The sequence below is a fragment of the Notolabrus celidotus genome, chromosome 11, assembly GCF_009762535.1.
Source record: "Notolabrus celidotus isolate fNotCel1 chromosome 11, fNotCel1.pri, whole genome shotgun sequence".
Lineage (NCBI taxonomy): Eukaryota > Metazoa > Chordata > Actinopteri > Labriformes > Labridae > Notolabrus > Notolabrus celidotus.
Genome location: NC_048282.1, coordinates 36,937,459 through 36,951,079, shown reverse-complemented (window position 1 = coordinate 36,951,079; position 13,621 = coordinate 36,937,459). Strand labels below are relative to the sequence as shown.

At 43.3% G+C, this 13,621-nt stretch overlaps 1 long non-coding RNA gene across 1 annotated transcript; it reads right to left on the bottom strand.

Annotated features, from left to right (window-relative positions):
• Positions 1-515: 515 nt before the first annotated feature.
• Positions 516-13,566, bottom strand: LOC117821424. Its single transcript, XR_004632967.1, has 3 exons — positions 13,498-13,566; positions 9,731-9,801; positions 516-8,648 (listed from the first exon to the last, which is right to left on the bottom strand). It is a non-coding gene; the product is annotated as an uncharacterized LOC117821424 (long non-coding RNA).
• Positions 13,567-13,621: the final 55 nt, after the last annotated feature.

The following is a 13,621-nucleotide window of genomic DNA, read 5'->3' as shown; positions in this document are numbered from 1 at the left end:
ATTTGCATGTCTGTATGTATTTTTGTTTTTATTTTATTGTTTATTTGTCTTATTTGTGTTTGTTTGTTTGTTATGGTGTAGATGTGTATAATGTAAAATGTAAATTAAACAATCTTATACAAAAAAAGAAAAAAGGATTGGTTGACGAACATTTATGGTCATAAATGTTGTTAACAAAATGAACATTGTTCTGCAGTAAATATAAAACTCCACAGCTACAGTATGATATATATTAACATACACACAGAGCAGGCTGCTGAACTGTTAGTTTCTGTTAGTTTGGTGTATTTGAAGACCAAGTCCTTCAAAGGATGCGACCTTGAACTGGGACTAGACAAGAGGAAAGAGCTTACCTGATAACAGTCCATTACCTTCGGTCTCAGTGGTCACCACGGGCGTCCGTGTCGTGTGACTGCAGTACACTTAACGGCCACCAGAGGAGCTAACATAAAAGATGTCCTCACAGTTTCTTTAAGATATAAAAAATAAATCAGAACAAAGGCCAGGAGCTCCTCTTTGTTTCTTCATAGTATTTAATTAGTATCATACACAAGCATGTTTCTATTAAAACACATTATATCAACTGAATCAAACAATAATGTACAAACAGGTTCAAAGTGACGGGTCGTCTCAGCGTGGACTTCCTGCGTGAACAAACCAACACCAAGACTACGGGACGCCACATCATCAGATTAAACTGACACTGGACTTTAAGGATCCAGAGTTTAAAGTACGGTCCATTACTTTTGATTGATCAGGACAAATCCACGATGAGGATCGTGTGATACTGAAAGCGTCAGGGTTAAAAAGGAGCTTTGGTTTGGATCGATGAAGTCGCAGAAAGCTCAGGAACACTTGTGGAACTTGCTCTTTCCAAGCTGTTCTAAAAGTTCAGGTTTGCTCTTGAAACTAAAAGAATGTGCGTGGAATCTCATGACGAGTTGAATCTGTAACACCAAAGATCTACACGGGTTCGTTCGCTCTTGACCGTTCAGGATCCTAACGCCACATTTCCATCCTGTACAGTTCCTGGTTTGTCCACGCAGGATCACGAGACGTTACGAGATGATTTGAAATAAAAAAACATGTCAAACTTTACATTCCCATGACCATATTCCAGTGTAATCCTCAATCAGAGAAGCACTGTAAACACACCGTCACATGTCAGTGCGTGTGCTCCTCTGTGGGTTAATACTCAGGCTGATACTCTGGATTAAGGCCATTTAATGGTAAAGTGGCACCAACATTACAGATTACTTCATCAGGTCCCAAACATATACAATCCTTTCCCTCGGCATGCAAACAGAAGAGACGGAGCCGGTCAGAGCGGAGCTGGGAGGGAGACTTCAAAGTTCACGTGTACGAATGTTTCAACAAAGACAGGAAACACCAACAGCGGTCTTCAGAAGGTGTCGTACAGAGTTTAAAGGTAACATATCACGCTTTTTTCATCAACATATCTTGGTCTAAGAGGTCCCCAAACATGTCTTTAAAGTTTATTGCTCATAAAAACACTTTGAAATCAGATTCTGGTCTGCCTGTAAACCCCTCTTCTTCAGCCCTGCTCAGAACAGGCTGTTTTCTGTGTCTTTAAATGAGAATGAGCTCTCTGACCACGCCCCCTCGTGAAGTGGGCGTGGCCTCGGCCGTCCAGCACGTTGATCTAATGTTTACATGTTGGCTGAATATACACGGCTGCTCACAGACCCGCGTTACTTCAACCCTCTGAATCTGATCCAGAATCTGATCCTGACGGAGAGGTGCCTGCAGCAGGACCTTTCTGAACCATTGGTCACAGATTTAGTGTTTCTTGTTGTTTTATTTGTCAGCATGTCGACGTGTGTCTTGGTACACGGCTACCAACATGTAGCTATGTGGCTATGCTAACTAGCGCTAGCACTTTTCCATGAAAACTAAAAATCCTCCACTAGATCTTCAAATCTGCAGACGTGGGGAGTCAAACCGACCTTTGTGTTTATTAAGACAGCCTACAACTAGCATGCCTCCCTCCTAAGCTCCTTGTTAGCACACATGTGTGCAGGGAATGAAAAACGGAGGAGGGGTTGAGTTGTATTTTATACAGTCTATGGGCTGAACAAGCTCCGAGCTCTGACTTCCTGTTACAGACCGGATGGCGTTGTGACGTATGAAAAACACTGAAAACTGAAACGGCTGGTTTCAGCACACATTTACAGAAAGGTGGAGAAATCAGAACAGGGGCAGAATGGAGTCTTTGACTTTTCAGGGGGGTTGTAGACAGGGACACAGATTTCAGGGAGAGAACCATTAAGAAGTCCATGTTGCAGGATATGTCACCTTTAAGGTCTAGCCGCAGGATCTCTGTTGGATGTAATCAAATAAAGGTGAAGTTTCACGAGAGAGTACACGTGACTTTAAAGAGTCCCTCTGCAGTCTGGTTCCTCTGACGGCTCTGAGAACTTATAAACGCTGTGCTGGCTGATCAACAGATCTATCAATGAAGTCTGAGTGGACCAGAGCGGAGTCAGACATGAAGTCCTGAACACCAGCTCTGGTTCGGTTACTGAGAGTGAGCGGCTTCACACTGTCGGGCTAAAAAAGGGGGTCGTCATCTAGACTTTCAATTCAGCCGATGACCTAAGATGGAACTCTTTGGGGGGTCTCTTTCAGTCTCGTGTTGCTGTGGACCATTAGGGGTCAGGTTACTCATCCACGAGCTGGAAACAGACCACTTCACAAGCTTGGGACTCATTTGGACCTTCTCCCATTCAAAGGGATTTGAATCCAGCTTGCTTCAGATCGTTGATCTTAATATGGGATGGGTTTGATGCAGTTAAAAACCAACATGTGGAACTTTCTGAACCCGTCTTTGAAATAACCAATGGTTGGTTCATGCTACAAAAACAATGGTAAGCATTGTTTACATGTAATCTGTGCCATACAGCATCCTACAGCTTCCTCCTCACACAGAGTGGTGCCATGAAGGATGGAAACCCAGTCTGAGTACTTCCCAAATGGACTGGAAGGGTCAGGGTTCTTGGTCTTATGTGACGCTAAAGTGAACATATGTGGGATGTGGATTCCTTAGGGATCTTCTGTTGAGATTTGGACTCTGAGTTTGGCAGCGACTGATCAGTTTGACTCTTAATCTGAAGCCAGACCGACCCCCTTTGGCCCGACAGTGAAAGTTAGTGAGAGTAAGAGTGTGTGCTTCAGATTTAATCTCCCACATCATGACCACTCTTCAACAAAACGACCTCTGTACAGAATAACATACAGACAGGTAACGCTCCTTCCTTTTCCTGTTTGATCTGCGCTCTGATTGGCTGCTGACTGGACCAGGATGTGTCAGAACGTGACAGGGGGAAAACATCTGAGATAGATTCAGCAAAGTGGGAGAATCTGTGAGGGTGTTAGCGTTGTGTTAGCATTGTGCTAACGGTGATTTGAGCTACATGCAGACATCATGTGAAGCTGTTTTTTTATTAACAGACGAGAACAAATTGAATAAATTGACTCAATCTGAAGACGAATCCTGTTTCCTGTGGAATGATCCCCACTCATAAAACTGAAGTTTACCCTCTGTGTGCACATTAAGGATTTAAAATCTCACTTTCTGTAAATGTTTTATTTTTCCTAAAAGGTAAATGTGAGTGATTTTACTGTTCTTAAAATTATGTTGAATATTGTGAAACTTAAAGTGGACTTTTGCATGTGAAGTCCTGACTGAAGTCAAAAAAATTAAAAAAGCTACTTGCTGGATATTTCCACTAAGAATGAGATTTATTTATTTATTTTTAAAAGGTAAATAAAAGGGGACAGGAGGTTCGCAGTGAGGGGTCCAACACTCTGGATCCATCTGCCCGAGGAGATCCGGTCTGCTGAGTCTGTGAACTCTTTTAAATCCCTTCTTAAAACAAACTTTGATCGCAGAGCCTTCACAGATTTGATTTTATTTTAACCGTCTTTAGAAATATATTTCTAAATAATTGCATTCCTTTACAGTTCCTTTAGGGGAATTTTATGTCTTTTAAAATCTGTTTTATTTCTTGATCATGATTTGTGTTTTTATGATCTGCCTGTTTTAATTTGCTGCCCATGTAAAGCACTTTGTAACCTGGTTTTTGAAAAGTGCTCTCCAAATTAAATTATTATATTATTATTTATTAATTTTAAATCAGTGTTAAATATTTTCTGTCATTTTATCATTTGGTTTATTTCCCAGCGTGGTTATTGTTTGTTTTTTTGGAGGACCTTTAAAGTGTGATTACTGAATGGAGCTCCTTTTTGTGGTATAGTTTAAATATTACATTTGCAGTTTTAACATTTTCTGCAAACATTGTTTTGATTTAAAAAAAAATAAATCATAAAACTCTTAAATGTATTCCATTGCACATCATATGCAAACAACTGCAACAGAGGAGCTGGACTGCGTTGCTTGCAGCTTTCATTTAAATGAAGATTTGTTCCATTTAAATGTCAAATATTCTGTTTTCCTCCAAAGAAGAAACCTGTTTACTGTTTTTAAAAATCAGTAGCAAATATTCCCAAAATATAATGCCACTATTTTTTCCTCCTATTTCTGATTTTTTTTGTTTTACATATTAAGTCAGAATCCTAAAAAAAAAAAAAAAGTAAATTAAAAAAAAGTAAAATTTTAAATACATATTTTCAGTGGTTCTAATTTCTTCTGGTTATTCCTAGAAAAAAAAGAGTAAAAATTCTCAAAAAAAAAACACATTTTTTTCAGTAGCCATAATCCTCTCTTAAATTAATGTGAATAATATGAAAATTCAAAATCTATAATACATTTAAAAATATATACATGATGTTTTTAAGTGGCCCTAATCCTCTCTCATATTTTGCTGTAAATAACATAATAATTTAATATTGATAAAAATAATAATTCAGCTTTTTCAAGATTAGAAAGTAACCACTTTGAGATATTAGCATTTTAAAGACCTTTGCTTCCACGGACTCACGGCATGAAAATAAAAAGAGAATAATAAAATGTGTTTTTGATTGTTTTTATCATTTTATTTCAACATTGGCAGCATTAGACATCCATATTTAGTTTGCCATTTAGTAATAATTAAAAACATATGCTCAGATATTGTGAGGAAGGATGAGGTGTTGGAAAGACAAATTCAATTAAGACTTTGAGATAATCGAGATGATTATAAAGAAAGTGTCTCTTAAAAAAACTGAAACTGGAGATGCTGGAATAATGAAAACTTTAAAATCATAAACACCTAGCATGTAGGAGTCTGATCACGTGACATCCCTGGTCCAATCAGCTGACGCCTCAGAGCAGAAAACACTGAACCGCATCCAGAGTCGACTTATGAAGTCAAAAAACAACAATAAAAAAAGAACAATATAAAACATTTAAGAAATAAAAAGCTTATTACAGAGATATGAACAGAAACAAGAACTCTTCTCCTTCTCCAGTTAAAGTACCACTTCCTTAAATCTGGACAGACCAGGTTATGTCACAATAAGAAGATTATTAACATTATTCTCATTATTAATATCTTACAAAACCAAAATCAACAGTGCAATAAAAAGGTTTAATCCCTCGCTCGGCAGGAGAGAGAGAGGCAACGAGGGGCGGGGCTTGGCGGCGAGGAGAAAAGGTTACATCCAAAAATAAGAAAAGAAAGGAAGGAAGGAAGGAGAGAGGGAACACAGAGGAGGACAAGCAGATCACAAGAGACGAGGGAAGAGGAGGAGGAGGAGGAGGAAGAGGAGGAGCTTCTCAGGGTTATAGAAACGTGAAAGTAACGAGGGATGGATGGATGGATGGCAGATGTGGAGGTAGAGAGGAGGAAGAGAAATCAACCAGGGAGGGAAAGGAAGGAGAGGAGATGATGAAGGCAAATTTGTGGGAACTAGTTAAGAGGTGAGGAGGAGGAGGAGGAGGAAGAGGAGGAGGAGAGGAGGATCATGGGAGAACTTCAGGAAGAATACAGATCCTAAAAATAGGCTCCAGCTAACGATGCTAACGATGTGTCGTTGGCGAGCGCGTGAAGTCTCCGCAGATCTGTAGAGATGCACTGATACCTCTCTTCTGTTCAGTCTCACTCGTATGATTGCTGGTCTTATTCACTTCTTCATTTGTGTTCTTTAAAGCAAAACTTCTGCACTCAAACGTTCATCTCTGAGCACGCTGACGAGTTAACGAGCTAACGAGCTAACGAACCCTTGGAAACGCATATCACACCGCGAGGCGAGTGGTAGTGTTTTGAAAAGCAGCTTCTTCTTCACGTCGTGTCGCCTGCTGCTCGTCGAAGCTGGTGTTGATTTCTGAAACACAACTCTTACGTTGTTTAGTTTCAGCACCGAAGGCAAAACTCCAGACGTGTGGACACCGGGTGTTAGCGTAACACGAAACAGGCATTGCAGAAGTAGTGTTGCATCGGTGTAATGGACAACGCAGGAGTTATACATTTTAGTAATGTATAATACATTTAGTCTGTTGGACGTCTGGTTGCTTTCACACGGTTTTCATGCAGTCAGATGAAGCTACGCTAGCTATTAGCACACCTCAGATTAACTAGCGCCGATGTAGCGATGGAAAATTCAGAAGGGACATGATGCAAAGAGACACTCTTGAAAGTGATCCCCCCCTTTTGCAGAGAATCCATGAGGAGAACCAGGACAGCAGCTGCAGACGGGGTCAGCTCTAAGACCGGATTCCAACATTATCAACGCTTCACTTTGTCGTCTTTGTCTCAGCAGAATCAGACACTTTATCCTGCTGATGCAGTGACGGCTGCAGGGCTTCTTAAGGCCAAACTCCACCAGATCCGTGTCCGGTCCGTCTCTGATCCGTCACGGCACCAGATCTGATGTAGGTTTCTATTCTAGTCAATGTGTTAACTTCCACTGGATCTGCTCCGTTGCGTTCCAGCAGGTCTGAGTCCTCCGGATCAGATACACAAGACTTCTATTCGTGCCGGATGCCGGAGCACGACGCATCAATCTCAACAGAGCAGATGGAGCGGGACAGGAAGTCAGGTTTCACCAAAACCAAATGAAAACATCCGGTTAATTTTCAGAATAAAAGACTCTGTGTTATCACCAGATCGTATTTCACTTAACTACAACAACAAACCAAAGTCATGATGAGCGGAGCCAGGCCTGGAGTCAACAGGTCAGAGGTTTTCAGAGGACCAGAAAGACAACATGGATGAGGAGAGGAGGAGGAGGATCCTTGATTCAGGGATTACTGAGGGGAAATCTCGGTCACATGACTCCAGCTGTCCGGAGGTCCTGCTCCGTGCTGCGCTCTGAAAACACAACCGGTGGGCGTTGACGGACGAGAGAGCACGGAGACGGACCGGACACGGATCTGGTGGAAGTCCTGTTTCAGTCTTCCTCGAGTAAAGTGTAGAAAAATGTCGACATATGACCAAATTTATGTTTGGGACGTGGCAGAGCTGACATGGTCTGCAGAGATTTATATTCCAGCTTTCATGCCAGAGCTGTCCCTGGTTTCTCAATAAAAGCGCTAAGCTAACCGGCCTCCTCTTTGGGACACACACTTCTCTTCTCACTGCTGCTGATCTTTCCAGGAAGCATGAGGACTGTGTGGTGCTCACTAACACTGCAACCTAATACTCAGAGTGCTTCTCACCAGCGTTTACTGTCACAAAAGTGATCCCGCTGCACTTCCTCTTCCTGTTAGCTCTGATGTAAAATGCTCTGTATGCTTCATACTTGTTTTGATTGATAGAAATCATGTCACGGCATCAGCAGCAGCTCTAAACTCAGATATCATACCTCGAAAAGAAAGGAGTGATAACTTTTCTCCTTCAAATTAATACCAGAAGTCCCGCCCCTTCTTGATTCTGATTGGTTGCTGATCAGGAAGTACAGAGACAGAATCAGGAGACGTTGAGGACGCAGAATCGTTAGTGGACACGGCACCTTCTAGTGTCTTCTTATCAGACGCAGGGTCAGGTTTCTAGCGAGGAAAGTTCCATAAATAGTGTTTATGTTGTGAGATTTGTGTTCAATGAAAGGTGTAAAAGCATCTTGTGAGCAATTTAAGATGCAAGTTCTCAGTGGTGTGAACTTCTTTGGCTTGAATTCAGGGATTTAAGACGCTGGAACCAAAGCCTGCTTCTGTTTCCTGGAGAAATGAGCTGCAGGTGACTCGGTGCATGTGTGCTGGTACGCTTCAAACTACTGCAAGGACTCAAACTAAGACGCCGTCCCTAAAACATGGCTGCATGTGTGTGTGCTGCAGAGAGGGTGAACTTCTGCTCTTCAGATATAAAGAGAAACATCAAGTCAGAGTTGGAAATTTAAAGTACGGCGAGTTATTCCAGAACATGTGCGACCCTGTGCGTGATTTCATCGTGTAGAAAATGACTCCGCTTTGGTTTCTGACACCTTCGCCTGCCTCCGTTTGACGCGTCACTAGAATAAAAACACACGAGTATCAGTGCATCCCAGAGAGGGGGGAGGAAGGGGTGAGCTGGGGGGAGGGACAGGGGACGGGGGGTGAGGATGATCAGGGTAAAAGATTCGGGGGAAGGTTTTGATCAGAGCGAGTGTGTATAAGTACAGGTGGGCGTGGCCTGTTCTGTTTGGGGGCGTGTCTGTCTCTCAGGAACTCCTCTTAGTCCTGGAGTGTTGGATCAACCACTGAAGAGTGATGTCTGCAGAGAGAGACAGATGTGACGTCAGCAGAGAGAGAGGGAGAGAGAGAGAGAGAGAGTGTGTGTGGAGAGAGAGAGAGTCAGAAACACTCCAGACAAAGAGTTTGAAAAGAGAACATCTGAAAGTTTATGAAGTGTCAGGATGATGAGTTCAGTATTATTATAATCAGTTTCACAACATTTATTTATTTCTTGTATTTATCAGACTTTTTTTATTTAACTGATTTTTAATATAGATTTCTATATTTACTCATTTTATTAATTCTCCTGTTTTTATTGTATTTGTTTCTGTTGTTTTGTGTGCTGCATGCTTTAATGTATGAAAGGTGCTATGTAAGGGCAAACTGCATTCTTGCTAATGTCCAGCAGGGGGCGACTGCAATGTTTAGGAAAGGAACCCTGGTTTTAACTAAGTCTTGGAGAAAACGCCCCGACTTCACCGTTGATTTATTCCCTCAGGGAACATTTTAATGGACTCAATCTCTCGTTTTAAGTCTGCAGTTTTGGATTCAGTCTTTACAGGAAAGTGCCCGTCATAGTTTGAGTCGATAAGGAGTCACCACATAGTCAACGTTTTCTTTCTTTGAGCTCGATCAGAAACTGGGATCAAGGTTGCACCAAGTGAGAAAAGTGACTCCCGTACAACAGCAAAACAGTGATGAACAGGAACGTCTTCTGTCTGCAGCTCACGGGACATGAGCATTAAAACAACAACACATACAGAGGCATGATCACAGAGCCCTGCAGCTTCACCTCTCTCCATTCATGATCTTATGAATTAGTAAATGAAGTACTTTAGAAGTGTAAGTTTAAACTGTTTGGTAGTGTTTGTGTTTTATTCCTGATAAATGAAGGTTAAAGTCTGAGAGCTGCACAGAGCTCTGCAGTCTGCCTTTAAAGAAGTGTTTTTATAAACCAGGTACTCCAGTGGTTCAAGGACTCGTCTCAGCTCTTCTGATGCGTCCCCTTTTTAGTGCGTAGTTTCTTCAGTATGACGTTTTTAGAACCTAAGTTCTAATAAACTAATGTACAGTCTGTCCTGTGTCTCATGTTGTGTTGATCTGTGTGAGTGTGAGTCGTACCGATATTGTCCTTCTCCTTGCAGGAGATAGAGTAGCAGCAGATCTCTCTGTCCTGGATGGCCGACAGGTTCCTGATCACAAACACAAACAGAAGATGAGTTCTTCCAACTGATCCTCAGACGTGTTAATGGACAACTTTAATCTCAAAGATATCTGACACGCTGACAGACAGGCTGACAGACATGCTCACAGACAGGCTGACAGACAGGCTCACTGACATGCTCACAGACACGCTCACAGACATGCTCACAGACAGGCTCACAGACACGCTCACAGACACGCTCACAGACACGCTCACAGACATGCTCACAGACATGCTCACAGACAGGCTCACAGACACGCTCACAGACAGGCTCACAGACAGGCTCACAGACACGCTCACTGACTGGCTCACAGACACGCTCACAGACAGGCTGACAGACAGGCTCACAGACACGCTCACTGACACGCTCACAGACAGGCTCACAGACACGCTCACTGACTGGCTCACAGACACGCTCACTGACACGCTCACTGACACGCTCACTGACACGCTCACAGACACGCTCACTGACACGCTCACAGACAGGCTCACAGACAGGCTCACAGACACGCTCACTGACTGGCTCACAGACAGGCTCACAGACAGGCTCACAGACATGCTCACATACACGCTCACAGACACGCTCACTGACACGCTGACAGACAGGCTGACAGACAGGCTGACAGACAGGCTCACAGACATGCTCACAGACAGGCTCACAGACAGGCTCACAGACACGCTCACAGACATGCTCACAGACATGCTCACAGACAGGCTCACAGACAGGCTCACTGACATGCTCACTGACAGGCTCACAGACACGCTCACTGACAGGCTGACAGACATGCTCACAGACACGCTGACAGACATGCTCACAGACAGGCTCACAGACAGGCTCACAGACACGCTGACAGACACACTCACTGACACGCTCACAGACAGGCTCACAGACAGGCTCACAGACAGGCTCACAGACAGGCTCACAGACACGCTCACAGAGAGGCTCACAGACATGCTCACAGACATGCTCACAGACAGGCTCACAGAGAGGCTGACAGACAGGCTCACTGACATGCTCACAGACAGGCTGACAGACAGGCTCACTGACATGCTCACAGACAGGCTCACTGACATGCTCACTGACATGCTGACTGACAGGCTCACTGACATGCTCACAGACAGGCTGACAGACAGGCTCACTGACATGCTCACAGACAGGCTGACAGACATGCTCACTGACAGGCTGACAGACATGCTCACAGACACGCTGACAGACAGGCTCACAGACACGCTCACAGACACGCTCACAGACACGCTCACAGACAGGCTCACTGACAGGCTCACAGACAGGCTCACAGACAGGCTCACAGACAGGCTCACAGACAGGCTCACAGACACGCTCACTGACAGGCTCACAGACACGCTCACTGACAGGCTCACTGACAGGCTCACTGACACGCTCACAGACACGCTGACAGACACGCTCACTGACACGCTCACTGACACGCTCACTGACACGCTCACAGACACGCTCACAGACACGCTGACAGACACGCTCACAGACAGGCTCACAGACACGCTCACTGACACGCTCACTGACACGCTCACTGACACGCTCACTGACACGCTCACAGACACGCTCACTGACAGGCTCACAGACACGCTCACTGACACGCTCACTGACACGCTCACAGACACGCTCACAGACACGCTCACTGACACGCTCACAGACACGCTCACATACACGCTCACAGACACGCTCACAGACAGGCTCACAGACAGGCTCACAGACACGCTCACAGACACGCTGACAGACACGCTCACTGACACGCTCACAGACAGGCTCACAGACAGGCTCACAGACACGCTGACAGACACGCTCACTGACACGCTCACTGACACGCTCACAGACAGGCTCACAGACAGGCTCACAGACAGGCTCACAGACACGCTGACAGACACGCTCACTGACACGCTCACAGACAGGCTCACAGACAGGCTCACAGACAGGCTCACAGACACGCTCACAGACACGCTCACAGACACGCTCACTGACACGCTCACTGACACGCTCACAGAGAGGCTCACAGACAGGCTCACAGACAGGCTCACAGACAGGCTCACAGACATGCTCACAGACACGCTCACAGACAGGCTCACAGACATGCTCACTGACAGGCTCACTGACAGGCTCACAGACAGGCTCACTGACATGCTCACAGACAGGCTCACAGACACGCTGACAGACACGCTCACAGACACGCTCACCGACAGGCTCACTGACATGCTCACTGACAGGCTCACTGACACGCTGACAGACAGGCTCACTGACAGGCTCACTGACAGGCTCACAGACAGGCTCACAGACAGGCTCACTGACAGGCTCACTGACATGCTCACAGACAGGCTCACTGACAGGCTCACTGACAGGCTCACTGACACGCTCACTGACACGCTCACAGACAGGCTCACAGACAGGCTCACAGACAGGCTCACTGACACGCTCACAGACAGGCTCACAGACAGGCTCACAGACAGGCTCACAGACAGGCTCACAGACAGGCTCACAGACAGGCTCACAGACATGCTCACAGACATGCTCACAGACAGGCTCACAGACAGGCTCACTGACATGCTGACAGACAGGCTCTAAATCACCTTTGAGGTGAGGGGTCAATTTTTGTCTCAATTTTGTAACTTTTTCTTGTTTTAATGTTTAACATTTTATTTTATTTTTGAACCTCCTATTGTCTGAATTTATTCTGTAATTTTCACTTTTTACAGTTTTATTTATGTTTCCTTTAATATGTGTATTTTCTGTTTATGTGCTTAAATATGAAAAAGCAAAATAAAATATTTAAATTAATAAATTAATAAATCAGGATTGCCTTAAATTAATATTTCTGGTAAAATAGAATAAGAAAAACAAAATAAAAGCTTTTGTAACCTTTTTTTGTTTTTCTATTTCCCATTTGATTTTCATTATTTATGAACCACCTGCTGTCTGTAATATTAATTTCCTTTTTTCCTTTTATATATATATATATGTCTATTTTCTGTTAATCTGCTAATATTTGGAAATTAAAATAAAAAATTCAAAAATTTTAATCAAATTAAATCTTTTTTTGTTTTTTAGATGAAGAAAAAAAATCAAAAATAATAAGTTTTGTAACTTTTTTGTTGTTGTTATAATTTACATTTAATTTGTATTATTTTTTAACCACTTACTGGTTGTATTTATTTTGTGGTATTCACTTTTTACATACAGTTATTTAATTTTTTTCCTTTTATATATGACTATTTCCTGTTTGTTTTTTTTAAAATGAATAATAAAATATTGAATAAAATAATTAAAAATGTAATCAGGACTGCCTTAAAGTAATATTTCTGGTAAAATAAAACAAAAATAAAAACAGAAATTAAAATCCCACACTGAGGCTTTAACCTCAGTTTGACCTTGTGCCTGCTTCATCCCTCACATCAATGTTTAATCTTGGAGTGTAGAGTTTGGACTTTGGACAGCTGTCATGTTGTTTAAAGCTGAGCCTGTAAACCTCTGTTTATAGTTTCCTGGACAGCACTTTGTCAACATGGCTTTTATAGAAATAAAGTTCTTCTTCTTGTTATAATTTCAACTTTATCACACAGACAGAAAGTCATAAAGAGGTGCAGCTCTGGTGTTTATGACACGAGGCTGCAGCACGTCCACGAGGCCTGTGACGCTGTAAACAAAGATCACACTTACATCCTCTCTATGAGTTCCTTCTCATCCAGAGCTCCTGGTAGGTCCCGCTTGTTGCCCAGAACCAAAACCTGCAGACACACAGAGGGAGAAAACACATCAGCTGATTCATCACAGGCTGCAACAT